The sequence below is a fragment of the Musa acuminata genome, chromosome BXJ3-4 (genome assembly GCF_036884655.1).
Source record: "Musa acuminata AAA Group cultivar baxijiao chromosome BXJ3-4, Cavendish_Baxijiao_AAA, whole genome shotgun sequence".
NCBI lineage: Eukaryota > Viridiplantae > Streptophyta > Magnoliopsida > Zingiberales > Musaceae > Musa > Musa acuminata.
In genome coordinates, this window is record NC_088352.1 from 9,765,949 (window position 1) to 9,785,143 (window position 19,195).

Below are 19,195 nucleotides of genomic sequence, written 5' to 3' on the forward strand. Positions count from 1 at the left end.
ACCTTTAATCACTGAATCGATAAAAAAATTCCAAAAAAATTCTAACTGATATGCAAAAGATTAAACACACATATCATAGTAGGAAATGCATATTCTCTTTCTCTACAGAAATCTTGTTGATATGATATGATCGGATTTCAATAGTGAGCGAGAACAACGCCTGCATCATGTTAAATTCATTAGATGAATATCATAGTATCGACAACTAGTCCTGATAAGCCACCGTTAAGAAATACAAGACAATTGAGATAGAAGAACATACCATTCATCTTACTGACTCGAAAAAATGGTCAAATTACATCTAAATTACATATTCAGAATTTTGAATGAATTTGAACAACCAATCTGAGTCTACTATTCCAGCTTTGGAAGTTACATACGAATTCAAATAACTAATATCAAGTCTACAAAACAGTAAAAATTTATGGGAGTAACCGCGTCGGTTTTCAAAACAAATGATAAGAACAAATAACACTCCTGAGAAGATTGGAACAAACTAAGATATGGGCCTAAGGACTCCCAATCTTCCTTCATGTTAATCTACAACTAGTTCAAGCGCATAAATCAGAAGAACTTTGACTTGTTACATGCCGAAAGCTTATGAAGAAGAAATGTAATCCTAATTCCTTTTGCAAAGGTTGTAGCATTCAAATTCTTCTGGAGTGTAACTCCTCTTCCTCCTTTGGGGCATGAATTGTAACATGATCTGGCAAAGGAGTCATGGTGCCCTGCTTTCTTTTAGGATCCTAGTCCAGCATGATCTTTACTTCGATATCGAGGACACCCTGACATGTTTAAAAGCAAAAGGTCAGTTAAAATGGATCATTAAGCACTTGAATATATATATCTATATATATTTCTCCAGGTATATCTGTGTTTTTATTACTGTTTAGAAAGTCAATATATTCATCCATCTAAATTTCAGCACAAACAAGGTTAGTACAATAAAAAATTCGAAGCATTTAGGTCAGCCTACCAGACAAGCATTTCTAGTTGAAGTTGTCAATAGGCAAATATCTATATGAGCATCACAAGGAAACCAAGATCTATTAAAGCAATCATGCCGCACTAGAGATGTAGAAAGAATTAAGGACAAAAGTATCAAATAGGAAGAACAAAAAGTCAATCTCCTTTATCATGTGGCACTAGAGATGTAGAAATAAAGCAAAATAGAAGAAAATGAAAGATATTTTGAGTTTTTCCCTCTCCTCAAGCATTTAAACTCAGCCAAGCCAAATTATTCTTATTGCAGAGTTTAAGCTCATCAGCATCCAGAGAGGTGATCAAGAAGGCAAGATACTTGAAAAGAAGAGTTTGGATTCAAACAATAAAAAAAGTTAAGAACACAGTTTGACTAAAATTGTTCTTGATGCTTTCAACATGTGTATGAGACAAATTCCTACTGCAGTCAACCATGCAGCAGCAACAAAATCATAATGCTTGAAGTTGCAGCAAAAACACACAGGCATTGGCAACCGTTATAAATGAAGAAAAAACCAAGAATCCAATTGCAATGACTTAATGACTTCATCAAAATTTTGACTGTAACAATCATTTTGCTGCCGTCATCAGAATAGTTTCATTGAAAAATTTTCTACCATAAACTACTTATCCCAGTTACCATCAGAAATTATCTTTGTTTGGTGTTCTTCCAAGATCAGTTATGCATGTCATTTCAAGCTTGAGTTGAACAGAATCATGCCATGATCTAAGAACTGGCATTTACTGGAGTCTCTATGCATGTTACACACAAAATAATCCACCTCATTCAGAGAGTATGCCACGAATTCAAACTTGAGTTCAATAGAGAGTTAGGAATAGAGAATCTCGGAGACACTATGGATGGAAGGATAGAGAAAAATAAGACAGGAGAGAAATAGGGAAACTTGATTTCGAAATAAATATATATATCAAATTAAACATATAAACCTAATTAATTAATTAATTAATTAATTAATTAATTAATCTTGGGGCTTTAGGAAACACAGGATTTAGATTTGGATTCTGTTCAAGAAACGATCCAACAGCCGTATCTATCATTACCTACATATAAGCGCTTCACTCTCACTTTGCTCTCCTCTCCTATGCTCCCTTCTCCTCCATGTTAAGAAGGAATGACACTCCTGAGAACAAATAACAAATGATAAGGAACAAATAATAATACTTTGGAAAGATTGGACTCCCAATCTTCAATCTACGACGAGTAGAAACATATAAATTAGAAAAACTTTGGCTTATCAAGAAGAAATGTAATCTCAATTCTTTTTTTTTTACAAAGGTTATAGCATTCAAATTCTTCTCGTCACTCTAAAATTTAAATCTCTAAAAGTAATAGGTCAGTTAAAATGGGATCATTAAGAACTTGAATATATATTTCTCCAGGGATATCTATGTTTTCATTGCTATTTAGGAAGTAAATAAATTTATCCATCTAAATTTCAGCACAAGCAATGTTACTGTAGTAAAAATTTGAAGCATTTAGACACAGAAGACAAGTATTTCTAGTTTGAAGTTATCAATAGACAAGTCGTTATACGAGCAATGCTAGAAAACCAAGTTCTATTAAAGCATTGTAAGGTGTACAACTATATATGAGATGGTATTAATGAACAAACTGAAACTGTAGTCAAGTCATTTGTGGATCCATCCATGGTTGTCTGACCACTATCATCGTCTGAATAGTTTTCATTTTATGTATTGTTGCTAAAGACCCCAAAATTAGAACAGCAGAGGCCAAAAGATTACAACCAACAAATGCATAATAAGAATGGAAAGCTTACTTAATGCAAGGAATCACTTTAAAACCAATTGCACACAAATCATCTAGTCTCAAACCCATATTTAAACAAAGGCCATGCAAGGAAGAACCAGAATGTCCTCATAATTGTTAAACGGATTCCAATGAAAAACTGCATGAATGTGGCACACTCACTTGTAAGTTCTTTCAAGCATCTTAGACAAACAATTCCAATGAAAAACCTTAATTTTTTCAAGCAAGATAGACAAAATCTAAATTAAATTGCCACAGACAAAATGTCTAACGATGAGCTCACCTCCGAGAAGCTTGTACCAGAAAGATAGCCCAAGCAATTGCACAAAGCCCTCTGTTGTTGACCTTCGGTGTAGAGCTCCACACCATTTTCCAAAAAGTTGAATCTTTAATGGACCACAGAAGTCAACTCCAATATCCTTCTCCCCTTCTCACCATACACAGTTATGATACGAAGTCCAAATCGGGTGTACCACCAAGGCTTAACATAGATTGGAGATCGGTATCAAGTACGTTCAGGGTCCTGGCGGCTCTAATAATGATCACCGATGCTGACCTCAACTCTGGAGTACCCGTCCACAGCTCAGTGGTTCTTGTGAGGACGTCACTAAGCTCCGCAAAGAACACACCATCGCCAACAAACTAGAACATAGGAAAATAAAATCCACAAAGTGTTACAATAAGAAACAATCTAGGGAGATACTTAACGTTAGGGTTCGTGAAACTTTGTGTGAGTGAAGATTGGAGATCGCTTCGATTGCCATCTCAATGGTCGAGCATCGGATGACGACATTAAAAAAAGACACATCAAACTTTGACATATTAAATAAAAGATATTATTTAAAAATAAAAATATTATCATATAAATGGATCTTAGTTTATTATTTTATAATGTTTAAATCAATTTTTAACTAGTTATTTTGAAAATGTATAATTTTAATTATATATTAATAATGCTAATCTTTTTGTAATGTATAAAATTAAAATAATGAACAATTTAAGGGTTTCCACTAAATAAAAACCAAATAAAAAAGAATTCAATTTCCATCAATTAATCATTTAATGATAGTTTTATCATTTATGAAAAATAAACTGAACAGCAAAAAAAAAAACATTTGAGATGCTCAATGCAAAAATATATAACAATGAGGATTATTCTAGGGAAATCTTACAATAAAATAAACATCTTTAGAGAAAAAGGGGCTCACAAATCTTATTAATTTAACTTCGTAAAAAATATTTTTTTAAAACTAAAAAAAATATTTGAATCTGATAAGGCATTTGATTTTAACCTTTAAAAATTATTTTTTTCTCATTTTTTTAATAATATATATAAGCCCTTAATAATTTCATTCAATATCATGATAAAAATTTATCCAAAATTTAATCCGACATAAATAAAACCAACTAAATCCATGATAATTAATAATTAAATCAACTTCGATTCACATTTGTGTAGAAAAACACGTTAATCAACAATCTCCTCTTCTCTGTCTTCAAAGAATTCAGAGACAGAAGTATCAAATAGGAAGAACAAAGAGTCATCTCCTTCGTCACGTGATACTAGAGATGCAGAAATAAAGCAAAATAGACAAAATGGAAAGATTTTTTGAGTTTTTCCCTCTCCTCAAGCATTTGAACTTAGCCAAGCCAAATTATTTTTATTGCAGAGTTTAAGTTAATCGGCATCCAGAGGAGTGATAAAGAAACCAAGAAACTTAAAAAAAGAGTTTGGATTCAAACAAAAAGAAGGTAAGAACACAGTTTGACTAAAATTGTTCTTGATGATTTAAACAAGTGTATGAGACAAATTCCTACTGCAGTCAGCCATGCAGCAGCCACAAAACCAAAATACTTGAAGTTGCAGCAAAAATAGAGAGGCATAGGCAGAGGATATAAATGAAGACAAAACCAAGAATCCAATTCAAATGACTTATGACCTCATCAAATCTTTGGCCGTAACAATCATTTTGCTGCAGTCATCAGAATATTTTCATTGCAAAATTTTCTACTATCTACAACTTATCCCAGTTACCATCAGAAATTATCTTTGTTTGCTGTTCTTCCCAGATCAGTTATGCATGTCATTACAAGCTTGAGTTGAACAGAAATCATGCCATGATCTAAGAACTAGCATTTACTGGAATCTCTATGCATGTTACACACACAATAATCCAACTCATTCAGAGAGTATGCCACAAATTCAAACTTGAGTTCAATAGAGAGTTGATGAAATTACAAATTTGAGAACCCAAAATTCATTACGTTCCTGTAGTTGATATGGAAGAAAAGGAAGGCAAAAGACTTGAGTTGCAAATAGGAAAACAGAATTGTAAGCTACATTATTTGGAGGTAGCAAACGAGAATCTAATGGAAAAAGGAAAAAAGAAAATCTTGTTTGTTGGAATCAGAATGATCATTTTCTTCTTCTAAAAAAGAATGTCTTGCCTAATTAACTCCATAAATAAAAGTTCCTTTGGATCAATCGAGTCTATTAGAGAAAACTATCAAAGTTCTGAGGCCAACGTGATCAAAACCAATACTATGCTTGACACAGATTTCTAAGAGACCACAAGCAAATAAATATATTGACTCGGAATGTACTATGAGGCACAATAACCAATACCATCAAGACAGATTCTTAGAAGCAAACACTTATAAACATAAATAAAAAACTAGGAAGTAGATAAAGATACAATCTTAATACTTATAGACTACTTATAACAAAGGCCATATGCTGAGTAAAACTGAAAAAAATGATTGATGGAACAGTTTCAATGATATAAATAAGAAGTAACGATAATTAATAACAAAACATAAAAAATAAGCCCATCTTTTCAATTCAACTATTTGGAAGAAATGGGGAGCAGAAGACCAAGACTTCTTTTATGTTTTTTCTTTTCCTCTTCTGAGACATGTGTTTTCTTTCCCATCCTAACATATGTGTGCAAGAGTATCATTTAGGAAAAGTTGTTTCTTCTCATGTGTGCATGCATGCACACATAACATGAACATCAACCGAGGGAAATTGATAGCAGATTCTATCAATTATATTTATTACTTTAGGGCCACTAATTTCAGGCGTTATAGTTTTTCTTCCTCATCGTAGCAATTATTCACAAACATGTGAAGAGTTTAAGCCTCGCTGTATCTGATAAAATTAAGATACCAATAAATATAACAAAAATGAAATTATGTCTCTATTTTTCATTGGATACCAAAGTTTAAAATTGAATGATGATGGATGCTCTTGCAGAGATGCTCCAACTATAATTATGATCCCAATGAAATATAAATTGATGAAAAGAATCAAAATTCGAGTTTCTCTTATGCATACAGATATGCAACTTCGAATCGGACCAATAAATGTTATTAGAGTTCTTGTAGAGTACATCAGAAATTGTATTACTTACAAGAACCAAAACTAGATTAGGAGCGCATGAGATCTACCAATAGGTACAAAAGTAGAAGAACTGATAATAGACATTGAAACATTATCAGATGGATTTTTGAAGCAGCTTCAAAATAAGCTCTCCATGTTAAAGGTAATGAATGTATATCTTTGAGGGTGAGGCAAAGAGTTATACAGATCCATACAAGTTTGTTTTCCAAGCATCTAGAGTGTTGGAAGATTGTCTCTGAAGCTCACTAGATTTTTAACCATGTCTTTGATCCATCATATGTATAGATTTTCAAAACATGCATCTCTAGTGTATTGCACAATTTTAAAAAGACGCATGCTTCCTCTGGTCATTGTGAAATCAATCTCGTTCACCAGACTGAACACTAAAACTCCATCCTTCACGATATGGCTTCTTCAAGCTTTTGCAAGGACAGATATATAATTTACCATCTAAAAAGATCAACTCTACTTATAAGAAATTGTCAAAGCAACCCCGATCTAATTATAAAATACAAATCATTTCCATTCACAAATACAAATCAAAGACTACTAATCACCCAAAATTAAAAACAAAAGTCCCTGATGCTTCGAATTTCACATAGCTAAAATTTTAGCTACACATTCTAAATTGTGATAGAATTAAGAGTGAGATCTATAGTTATGGTCAACAAAATACTCAATATCAGACGTCTCTTGGCCCATCAAAAGTCAAGCAGATCATTTCTGATGCAGTTCTGCATCATGTAATATGATCCATGCTTCTTACCTATCCTTCCATCACTATGTTCTTGCCTTCATTATGAGGCTTAGGCCATGGAATCCTTCCATCACTATGTTCTTGCCTTCATTATGAGGCTTAGGCCATGGAAGAGTTCAAAAGGACTCAACCAACAATATCGACAAAGAAAATAAAGGGGGTGACACATAAAGATTCTTTCTAGACTCAAGAAGCTAATCACTGTACAAATCGATCAGACACTAACTACTAAATCAACCCTTCACCAAATGATCAAGGAAGCCCCTGATCTTAACTGAGAAAGGGGCCTCATGCATGCGTGCTCTCCAGATCCATGAAACTACATGAATGTCAACCACAGAACTGCAGATGTTCTAAGCAAAATAAGATCATTATGACTAACATACACGCACAGTCAGAGCTCTAAGATTAGGTCACCATATCCCCAAAAAAAAAGGGTAAAATTAGCAAAATAGAACACAACAACAGGAAAAGAGGATCAGAAATCACGTAGCGATGTTGTTCTCATCACCTGCAGACCCATCGCGCTCTCTATTCCTCCTCCTCCTCCGCGTCTTTGGATTCCCGGTTGCGTCGCCGGGTCGCGAAGGACGGAGAGATTATTATGTACGCGCACGTCATTATAGGCCTCGGATTCAAAACAATATGCATTTGGATTTTCGATGGATCAATGCGTTCCAGATCGAAATAAACGGACGCGATTCAATGATCGGGACTAGCGGGCGATCACGATGTCGTCTAATTTGTTTGGGGGCTTCCGAATCCACAATAAGAAACAGCTTACATTAACCAATAGGATTCGATTCAAGAATCCATCCGTGCGCCCATTATATGTATATATATAAATATATATGTATATATATACATATATATATATATTTATATATATATATATATCTCTCTCTCTCCTCTCCCACTCTCGCTCTGACTTCTCTCCGCGCCTCACTCTGAATTCTCTCCCCGCGCCCTGCGACTCTCGCCTCTCCTCTGCTCCATTCTCCTCCTCGTTGATTTCCTCTCCTCTCCCAGTCAAGAAACCGTCTTTAGTCGTCCATCAATGGAGCCCATCGACCTCGTACCGAGCGGCTACAGGTTCCTTCCCACGGCGGAGGAACTCTTGGTTGACTACCTCGCCAACTGGGTCGCCGGCGCACCCCTCCCTGGCCGCGCTGTCGCCTTCGCGGACGTCTACGGCACCGAGCCGTGGAATCTTCTAGGCAGCGATCGCCAGGAGGGCTATTTCTTTGCGGAGCGCAAGCCCAAGAACAGCGGCGGCTCGCGCGTCGATCGAAAGGCCGGCAGCGGTTCTTGGACTCTGTACAAAAAGCAAGAAACCGTTACGTCCATGGTCGGCGGGCGCGAGATGGTGTTCGGGCGAAAGAGCTGCCTTTCTTTCAATGATGGCCGGCGGAAGAACTCCGGGTGGACGATGTACGAGTTCGAGATGTGTTCGTCCGGCGGCTTCGAGACACGAGTTCTCTGTCACGTCAAGAGAAGCTCGCATTGTGCCTACTCCGGCGGCACCACCATCAAAACGGTTGAGACCACCTTAACGGAGGCAGCGACAGACACGGTCACCGGCGACAGCTTCGTTGGGCGGAAGAGAAATAGAGACGAATCTTCTACTCTCTCGGCAAAAGCATCGACTCTCTCAAAGAAGCCATGCTGGGAGTTGGTTGCACATCCCAGCAGAGCATTGCAGTCCGACGTCTCACCACATCCAACCGCGGCGGTGCAACATTCCTCGTTGGCTCCTGCTGTGACAGCCCCGGAGACTCATCTTTCCTCGGTCGACTCCGTTGCACCGAACGATGCCGGAGTCGCAGCCGCCTCTCCATCATCAACGGACGTTGGTGGAGGTGAGCTCCCGATAACTACGGAAGAACTGGAAGCATTCTTGGCTTCGTCTTCGTCGTCGGTCGATCTTGGCGGTGAGCAGAACTGCACCGACGATGCGTTCTTCGCCAGAGGGGTTGAAGCCTTCCTGATGTCGGATGACACCGACACAGCCTTGACTACCATCCCGAAGGCCTCACCGCCAGGCCTTGTCGATCTTCTCTCGATGCCCGATGACACTCGGATTGATTCGACCACGGTCGCAGATGTTTCCTCCTCATCGTCGTCGATAGACTTTGTTGCGTGCGAGCAGATGCACAGCACCGACGATGACTTCTTCGTGAGCCGGGAACGGGTCCATGCCTCCTTGATGTCCGATGACACGATTCCAGCCTCGGTGATGTATGGCACCAGCACTGATTCAACCACGATCGCAGCGGCTTCGTCGTCATCATCGATCGAGATTGTTGGGTGTGAGCAGACGGAGAACATAGATGATAATGACGACTTCATGCAATGGATTGAAGCCCTTGTGAAGTCCGATGACACCCCTATTGATTCGACTATGACCTCGTGGTTGGATCTGTAGCTTGCTTGTATGAAAGCTTATACGGAAAATGATGTTTGTTCATGTATTACAGAACAATGGAAGGGAAAGAAAATTTTATGTTCCTGTAAATATTGGCCATAACAAAGTGCAATTTTCATCTCATGTTTTGTTTGTTGTTTCCTTAATACGATGGCATCTATAAGAAATGGTATCAATGTTGTTTCGTCGAGTTCGAAGAGAAAGAGATGATATCAACAGGTTCTCTCAACCTCAGACTTTGCTGGTTTGGACGACTGGTATCAGAGGCAAGGCAGCAAATTTGATCAATCATCTTTCGGAAACATGTTCCAACTTTTTTTGTTTCCGAGTGAAGTCCACAACAACAACAGAAACAAATAACAAAGCTGCTGCAAGTCAATCCATCGTTAAAAACCTTTAATCACTGAATCGATACTATCGAAAACCAAACCTTTAATCACTGAATCGATAAAAAAATTCCAAAAAAATTCTAACTGATATGCAAAAGATTAAACACACATATCATAGTAGGAAATGCATATTCTCTTTCTCTACAGAAATCTTGTTGATATGATATGATCGGATTTCAATAGTGAGCGAGAACAACGCCTGCATCATGTTAAATTCATTAGATGAATATCATAGTATCGACAACTAGTCCTGATAAGCCACCGTTAAGAAATACAAGACAATTGAGATAGAAGAACATACCATTCATCTTACTGACTCGAAAAAATGGTCAAATTACATCTAAATTACATATTCAGAATTTTGAATGAATTTGAACAACCAATCTGAGTCTACTATTCCAGCTTTGGAAGTTACATACGAATTCAAATAACTAATATCAAGTCTACAAAACAGTAAAAATTTATGGGAGTAACCGCGTCGGTTTTCAAAACAAATGATAAGAACAAATAACACTCCTGAGAAGATTGGAACAAACTAAGATATGGGCCTAAGGACTCCCAATCTTCCTTCATGTTAATCTACAACTAGTTCAAGCGCATAAATCAGAAGAACTTTGACTTGTTACATGCCGAAAGCTTATGAAGAAGAAATGTAATCCTAATTCCTTTTGCAAAGGTTGTAGCATTCAAATTCTTCTGGAGTGTAACTCCTCTTCCTCCTTTGGGGCATGAATTGTAACATGATCTGGCAAAGGAGTCATGGTGCCCTGCTTTCTTTTAGGATCCTAGTCCAGCATGATCTTTACTTCGATATCGAGGACACCCTGACATGTTTAAAAGCAAAAGGTCAGTTAAAATGGATCATTAAGCACTTGAATATATATATCTATATATATTTCTCCAGGTATATCTGTGTTTTTATTACTGTTTAGAAAGTCAATATATTCATCCATCTAAATTTCAGCACAAACAAGGTTAGTACAATAAAAAATTCGAAGCATTTAGGTCAGCCTACCAGACAAGCATTTCTAGTTGAAGTTGTCAATAGGCAAATATCTATATGAGCATCACAAGGAAACCAAGATCTATTAAAGCAATCATGCCGCACTAGAGATGTAGAAAGAATTAAGGACAAAAGTATCAAATAGGAAGAACAAAAAGTCAATCTCCTTTATCATGTGGCACTAGAGATGTAGAAATAAAGCAAAATAGAAGAAAATGAAAGATATTTTGAGTTTTTCCCTCTCCTCAAGCATTTAAACTCAGCCAAGCCAAATTATTCTTATTGCAGAGTTTAAGCTCATCAGCATCCAGAGAGGTGATCAAGAAGGCAAGATACTTGAAAAGAAGAGTTTGGATTCAAACAATAAAAAAAGTTAAGAACACAGTTTGACTAAAATTGTTCTTGATGCTTTCAACATGTGTATGAGACAAATTCCTACTGCAGTCAACCATGCAGCAGCAACAAAATCATAATGCTTGAAGTTGCAGCAAAAACACACAGGCATTGGCAACCGTTATAAATGAAGAAAAAACCAAGAATCCAATTGCAATGACTTAATGACTTCATCAAAATTTTGACTGTAACAATCATTTTGCTGCCGTCATCAGAATAGTTTCATTGAAAAATTTTCTACCATAAACTACTTATCCCAGTTACCATCAGAAATTATCTTTGTTTGGTGTTCTTCCAAGATCAGTTATGCATGTCATTTCAAGCTTGAGTTGAACAGAATCATGCCATGATCTAAGAACTGGCATTTACTGGAGTCTCTATGCATGTTACACACAAAATAATCCACCTCATTCAGAGAGTATGCCACGAATTCAAACTTGAGTTCAATAGAGAGTTAGGAATAGAGAATCTCGGAGACACTATGGATGGAAGGATAGAGAAAAATAAGACAGGAGAGAAATAGGGAAACTTGATTTCGAAATAAATATATATATCAAATTAAACATATAAACCTAATTAATTAATTAATTAATTAATTAATTAATTAATCTTGGGGCTTTAGGAAACACAGGATTTAGATTTGGATTCTGTTCAAGAAACGATCCAACAGCCGTATCTATCATTACCTACATATAAGCGCTTCACTCTCACTTTGCTCTCCTCTCCTATGCTCCCTTCTCCTCCATGTTAAGAAGGAATGACACTCCTGAGAACAAATAACAAATGATAAGGAACAAATAATAATACTTTGGAAAGATTGGACTCCCAATCTTCAATCTACGACGAGTAGAAACATATAAATTAGAAAAACTTTGGCTTATCAAGAAGAAATGTAATCTCAATTCTTTTTTTTTTACAAAGGTTATAGCATTCAAATTCTTCTCGTCACTCTAAAATTTAAATCTCTAAAAGTAATAGGTCAGTTAAAATGGGATCATTAAGAACTTGAATATATATTTCTCCAGGGATATCTATGTTTTCATTGCTATTTAGGAAGTAAATAAATTTATCCATCTAAATTTCAGCACAAGCAATGTTACTGTAGTAAAAATTTGAAGCATTTAGACACAGAAGACAAGTATTTCTAGTTTGAAGTTATCAATAGACAAGTCGTTATACGAGCAATGCTAGAAAACCAAGTTCTATTAAAGCATTGTAAGGTGTACAACTATATATGAGATGGTATTAATGAACAAACTGAAACTGTAGTCAAGTCATTTGTGGATCCATCCATGGTTGTCTGACCACTATCATCGTCTGAATAGTTTTCATTTTATGTATTGTTGCTAAAGACCCCAAAATTAGAACAGCAGAGGCCAAAAGATTACAACCAACAAATGCATAATAAGAATGGAAAGCTTACTTAATGCAAGGAATCACTTTAAAACCAATTGCACACAAATCATCTAGTCTCAAACCCATATTTAAACAAAGGCCATGCAAGGAAGAACCAGAATGTCCTCATAATTGTTAAACGGATTCCAATGAAAAACTGCATGAATGTGGCACACTCACTTGTAAGTTCTTTCAAGCATCTTAGACAAACAATTCCAATGAAAAACCTTAATTTTTTCAAGCAAGATAGACAAAATCTAAATTAAATTGCCACAGACAAAATGTCTAACGATGAGCTCACCTCCGAGAAGCTTGTACCAGAAAGATAGCCCAAGCAATTGCACAAAGCCCTCTGTTGTTGACCTTCGGTGTAGAGCTCCACACCATTTTCCAAAAAGTTGAATCTTTAATGGACCACAGAAGTCAACTCCAATATCCTTCTCCCCTTCTCACCATACACAGTTATGATACGAAGTCCAAATCGGGTGTACCACCAAGGCTTAACATAGATTGGAGATCGGTATCAAGTACGTTCAGGGTCCTGGCGGCTCTAATAATGATCACCGATGCTGACCTCAACTCTGGAGTACCCGTCCACAGCTCAGTGGTTCTTGTGAGGACGTCACTAAGCTCCGCAAAGAACACACCATCGCCAACAAACTAGAACATAGGAAAATAAAATCCACAAAGTGTTACAATAAGAAACAATCTAGGGAGATACTTAACGTTAGGGTTCGTGAAACTTTGTGTGAGTGAAGATTGGAGATCGCTTCGATTGCCATCTCAATGGTCGAGCATCGGATGACGACATTAAAAAAAGACACATCAAACTTTGACATATTAAATAAAAGATATTATTTAAAAATAAAAATATTATCATATAAATGGATCTTAGTTTATTATTTTATAATGTTTAAATCAATTTTTAACTAGTTATTTTGAAAATGTATAATTTTAATTATATATTAATAATGCTAATCTTTTTGTAATGTATAAAATTAAAATAATGAACAATTTAAGGGTTTCCACTAAATAAAAACCAAATAAAAAAGAATTCAATTTCCATCAATTAATCATTTAATGATAGTTTTATCATTTATGAAAAATAAACTGAACAGCAAAAAAAAAAACATTTGAGATGCTCAATGCAAAAATATATAACAATGAGGATTATTCTAGGGAAATCTTACAATAAAATAAACATCTTTAGAGAAAAAGGGGCTCACAAATCTTATTAATTTAACTTCGTAAAAAATATTTTTTTAAAACTAAAAAAAATATTTGAATCTGATAAGGCATTTGATTTTAACCTTTAAAAATTATTTTTTTCTCATTTTTTTAATAATATATATAAGCCCTTAATAATTTCATTCAATATCATGATAAAAATTTATCCAAAATTTAATCCGACATAAATAAAACCAACTAAATCCATGATAATTAATAATTAAATCAACTTCGATTCACATTTGTGTAGAAAAACACGTTAATCAACAATCTCCTCTTCTCTGTCTTCAAAGAATTCAGAGACAGAAGTATCAAATAGGAAGAACAAAGAGTCATCTCCTTCGTCACGTGATACTAGAGATGCAGAAATAAAGCAAAATAGACAAAATGGAAAGATTTTTTGAGTTTTTCCCTCTCCTCAAGCATTTGAACTTAGCCAAGCCAAATTATTTTTATTGCAGAGTTTAAGTTAATCGGCATCCAGAGGAGTGATAAAGAAACCAAGAAACTTAAAAAAAGAGTTTGGATTCAAACAAAAAGAAGGTAAGAACACAGTTTGACTAAAATTGTTCTTGATGATTTAAACAAGTGTATGAGACAAATTCCTACTGCAGTCAGCCATGCAGCAGCCACAAAACCAAAATACTTGAAGTTGCAGCAAAAATAGAGAGGCATAGGCAGAGGATATAAATGAAGACAAAACCAAGAATCCAATTCAAATGACTTATGACCTCATCAAATCTTTGGCCGTAACAATCATTTTGCTGCAGTCATCAGAATATTTTCATTGCAAAATTTTCTACTATCTACAACTTATCCCAGTTACCATCAGAAATTATCTTTGTTTGCTGTTCTTCCCAGATCAGTTATGCATGTCATTACAAGCTTGAGTTGAACAGAAATCATGCCATGATCTAAGAACTAGCATTTACTGGAATCTCTATGCATGTTACACACACAATAATCCAACTCATTCAGAGAGTATGCCACAAATTCAAACTTGAGTTCAATAGAGAGTTGATGAAATTACAAATTTGAGAACCCAAAATTCATTACGTTCCTGTAGTTGATATGGAAGAAAAGGAAGGCAAAAGACTTGAGTTGCAAATAGGAAAACAGAATTGTAAGCTACATTATTTGGAGGTAGCAAACGAGAATCTAATGGAAAAAGGAAAAAAGAAAATCTTGTTTGTTGGAATCAGAATGATCATTTTCTTCTTCTAAAAAAGAATGTCTTGCCTAATTAACTCCATAAATAAAAGTTCCTTTGGATCAATCGAGTCTATTAGAGAAAACTATCAAAGTTCTGAGGCCAACGTGATCAAAACCAATACTATGCTTGACACAGATTTCTAAGAGACCACAAGCAAATAAATATATTGACTCGGAATGTACTATGAGGCACAATAACCAATACCATCAAGACAGATTCTTAGAAGCAAACACTTATAAACATAAATAAAAAACTAGGAAGTAGATAAAGATACAATCTTAATACTTATAGACTACTTATAACAAAGGCCATATGCTGAGTAAAACTGAAAAAAATGATTGATGGAACAGTTTCAATGATATAAATAAGAAGTAACGATAATTAATAACAAAACATAAAAAATAAGCCCATCTTTTCAATTCAACTATTTGGAAGAAATGGGGAGCAGAAGACCAAGACTTCTTTTATGTTTTTTCTTTTCCTCTTCTGAGACATGTGTTTTCTTTCCCATCCTAACATATGTGTGCAAGAGTATCATTTAGGAAAAGTTGTTTCTTCTCATGTGTGCATGCATGCACACATAACATGAACATCAACCGAGGGAAATTGATAGCAGATTCTATCAATTATATTTATTACTTTAGGGCCACTAATTTCAGGCGTTATAGTTTTTCTTCCTCATCGTAGCAATTATTCACAAACATGTGAAGAGTTTAAGCCTCGCTGTATCTGATAAAATTAAGATACCAATAAATATAACAAAAATGAAATTATGTCTCTATTTTTCATTGGATACCAAAGTTTAAAATTGAATGATGATGGATGCTCTTGCAGAGATGCTCCAACTATAATTATGATCCCAATGAAATATAAATTGATGAAAAGAATCAAAATTCGAGTTTCTCTTATGCATACAGATATGCAACTTCGAATCGGACCAATAAATGTTATTAGAGTTCTTGTAGAGTACATCAGAAATTGTATTACTTACAAGAACCAAAACTAGATTAGGAGCGCATGAGATCTACCAATAGGTACAAAAGTAGAAGAACTGATAATAGACATTGAAACATTATCAGATGGATTTTTGAAGCAGCTTCAAAATAAGCTCTCCATGTTAAAGGTAATGAATGTATATCTTTGAGGGTGAGGCAAAGAGTTATACAGATCCATACAAGTTTGTTTTCCAAGCATCTAGAGTGTTGGAAGATTGTCTCTGAAGCTCACTAGATTTTTAACCATGTCTTTGATCCATCATATGTATAGATTTTCAAAACATGCATCTCTAGTGTATTGCACAATTTTAAAAAGACGCATGCTTCCTCTGGTCATTGTGAAATCAATCTCGTTCACCAGACTGAACACTAAAACTCCATCCTTCACGATATGGCTTCTTCAAGCTTTTGCAAGGACAGATATATAATTTACCATCTAAAAAGATCAACTCTACTTATAAGAAATTGTCAAAGCAACCCCGATCTAATTATAAAATACAAATCATTTCCATTCACAAATACAAATCAAAGACTACTAATCACCCAAAATTAAAAACAAAAGTCCCTGATGCTTCAAATTTCACATAGCTAAAATTTTAGCTACACATTCTAAATTGTGATAGAATTAAGAGTGAGATCTATAGTTATGGTCAACAAAATACTCAATATCAGACGTCTCTTGGCCCATCAAAAGTCAAGCAGATCATTTCTGATGCAGTTCTGCATCATGTAATATGATCCATGCTTCTTACCTATCCTTCCATCACTATGTTCTTGCCTTCATTATGAGGCTTAGGCCATGGAATCCTTCCATCACTATGTTCTTGCCTTCATTATGAGGCTTAGGCCATGGAAGAGTTCAAAAGGACTCAACCAACAATATCGACAAAGAAAATAAAGGGGGTGACACATAAAGATTCTTTCTAGACTCAAGAAGCTAATCACTGTACAAATCGATCAGACACTAACTACTAAATCAACCCTTCACCAAATGATCAAGGAAGCCCCTGATCTTAACTGAGAAAGGGGCCTCATGCATGCGTGCTCTCCAGATCCATGAAACTACATGAATGTCAACCACAGAACTGCAGATGTTCTAAGCAAAATAAGATCATTATGACTAACATACACGCACAGTCAGAGCTCTAAGATTAGGTCACCATATCCCCAAAAAAAAAGGGTAAAATTAGCAAAATAGAACACAACAACAGGAAAAGAGGATCAGAAATCACGTAGCGATGTTGTTCTCATCACCTGCAGACCCATCGCGCTCTCTATTCCTCCTCCTCCTCCGCGTCTTTGGATTCCCGGTTGCGTCGCCGGGTCGCGAAGGACGGAGAGATTATTATGTACGCGCACGTCATTATAGGCCTCGGATTCAAAACAATATGCATTTGGATTTTCGATGGATCAATGCGTTCCAGATCGAAATAAACGGACGCGATTCAATGATCGGGACTAGCGGGCGATCACGATGTCGTCTAATTTGTTTGGGGGCTTCCGAATCCACAATAAGAAACAGCTTACATTAACCAATAGGATTCGATTCAAGAATCCATCCGTGCGCCCATTATATGTATATATATAAATATATATGTATATATATACATATATATATATATTTATATATATATATATATCTCTCTCTCTCCTCTCCCACTCTCGCTCTGACTTCTCTCCGCGCCTCACTCTGAATTCTCTCCCCGCGCCCTGCGACTCTCGCCTCTCCTCTGCTCCATTCTCCTCCTCGTTGATTTCCTCTCCTCTCCCAGTCAAGAAACCGTCTTTAGTCGTCCATCAATGGAGCCCATCGACCTCGTACCGAGCGGCTACAGGTTCCTTCCCACGGCGGAGGAACTCTTGGTTGACTACCTCGCCAACTGGGTCGCCGGCGCACCCCTCCCTGGCCGCGCTGTCGCCTTCGCGGACGTCTACGGCACCGAGCCGTGGAATCTTCTAGGCAGCGATCGCCAGGAGGGCTATTTCTTTGCGGAGCGCAAGCCCAAGAACAGCGGCGGCTCGCGCGTCGATCGAAAGGCCGGCAGCGGTTCTTGGACTCTGTACAAAAAGCAAGAAACCGTTACGTCCATGGTCGGCGGGCGCGAGATGGTGTTCGGGCGAAAGAGCTGCCTTTCTTTCAATGATGGCCGGCGGAAGAACTCCGGGTGGACGATGTACGAGTTCGAGATGTGTTCGTCCGGCGGCTTCGAGACACGAGTTCTCTGTCACGTCAAGAGAAGCTCGCATTGTGCCTACTCCGGCGGCACCACCATCAAAACGGTTGAGACCACCTTAACGGAGGCAGCGACAGACACGGTCACCGGCGACAGCTTCGTTGGGCGGAAGAGAAATAGAGACGAATCTTCTACTCTCTCGGCAAAAGCATCGACTCTCTCAAAGAAGCCATGCTGGGAGTTGGTTGCACATCCCAGCAGAGCATTGCAGTCCGACGTCTCACCACATCCAACCGCGGCGGTGCAACATTCCTCGTTGGCTCCTGCTGTGACAGCCCCGGAGACTCATCTTTCCTCGGTCGACTCCGTTGCACCGAACGATGCCGGAGTCGCAGCCGCCTCTCCATCATCAACGGACGTTGGTGGAGGTGAGCTCCCGATAACTACGGAAGAACTGGAAGCATTCTTGGCTTCGTCTTCGTCGTCGGTCGATCTTGGCGGTGAGCAGAACTGCACCGACGATGCGTTCTTCGCCAGAGGGGTTGAAGCCTTCCTGATGTCGGATGACACCGACACAGCCTTGACTACCATCCCGAAGGCCTCACCGCCAGGCCTTGTCGATCTTCTCTCGATGCCCGATGACACTCGGATTGATTCGACCACGGTCGCAGATGTTTCCTCCTCATCGTCGTCGATAGACTTTGTTGCGTGCGAGCAGATGCACAGCACCGACGATGACTTCTTCGTGAGCCGGGAACGGGTCCATGCCTCCTTGATGTCCGATGACACGATTCCAGCCTCGGTGATGTATGGCACCAGCACTGATTCAACCACGATCGCAGCGGCTTCGTCGTCATCATCGATCGAGATTGTTGGGTGTGAGCAGACGGAGAACATAGATGATAATGACGACTTCATGCAATGGATTGAAGCCCTTGTGAAGTCCGATGACACCCCTATTGATTCGACTATGACCTCGTGGTTGGATCTGTAGCTTGCTTGTATGAAAGCTTATACGGAAAATGATGTTTGTTCATGTATTACAGAACAA

The 19,195-nt window shown here is 37.4% G+C and overlaps 2 long non-coding RNA genes across 2 annotated transcripts; both read right to left on the reverse strand.

Annotated features, from left to right (window-relative positions):
* Nucleotides 1-243: 243 nt before the first annotated feature.
* Nucleotides 244-7,580, reverse strand: LOC135635426 (uncharacterized). The gene is made up of 4 exons (XR_010495624.1): nucleotides 7,442-7,580; nucleotides 3,054-3,412; nucleotides 2,044-2,123; nucleotides 244-785 (listed from the first exon to the last, which is right to left on the reverse strand). It is a non-coding gene; the product is annotated as an uncharacterized LOC135635426 (long non-coding RNA).
* Nucleotides 7,581-10,026: 2,446 nt separating this feature from the next.
* On the reverse strand, nucleotides 10,027-17,363 carry LOC135635414 (uncharacterized). Its single transcript, XR_010495619.1, has 4 exons — nucleotides 17,225-17,363; nucleotides 12,837-13,195; nucleotides 11,827-11,906; nucleotides 10,027-10,568 (listed from the first exon to the last, which is right to left on the reverse strand). It is a non-coding gene; the product is annotated as an uncharacterized LOC135635414 (long non-coding RNA).
* Between the last annotated feature and the right edge of the window lie 1,832 nt (nucleotides 17,364-19,195).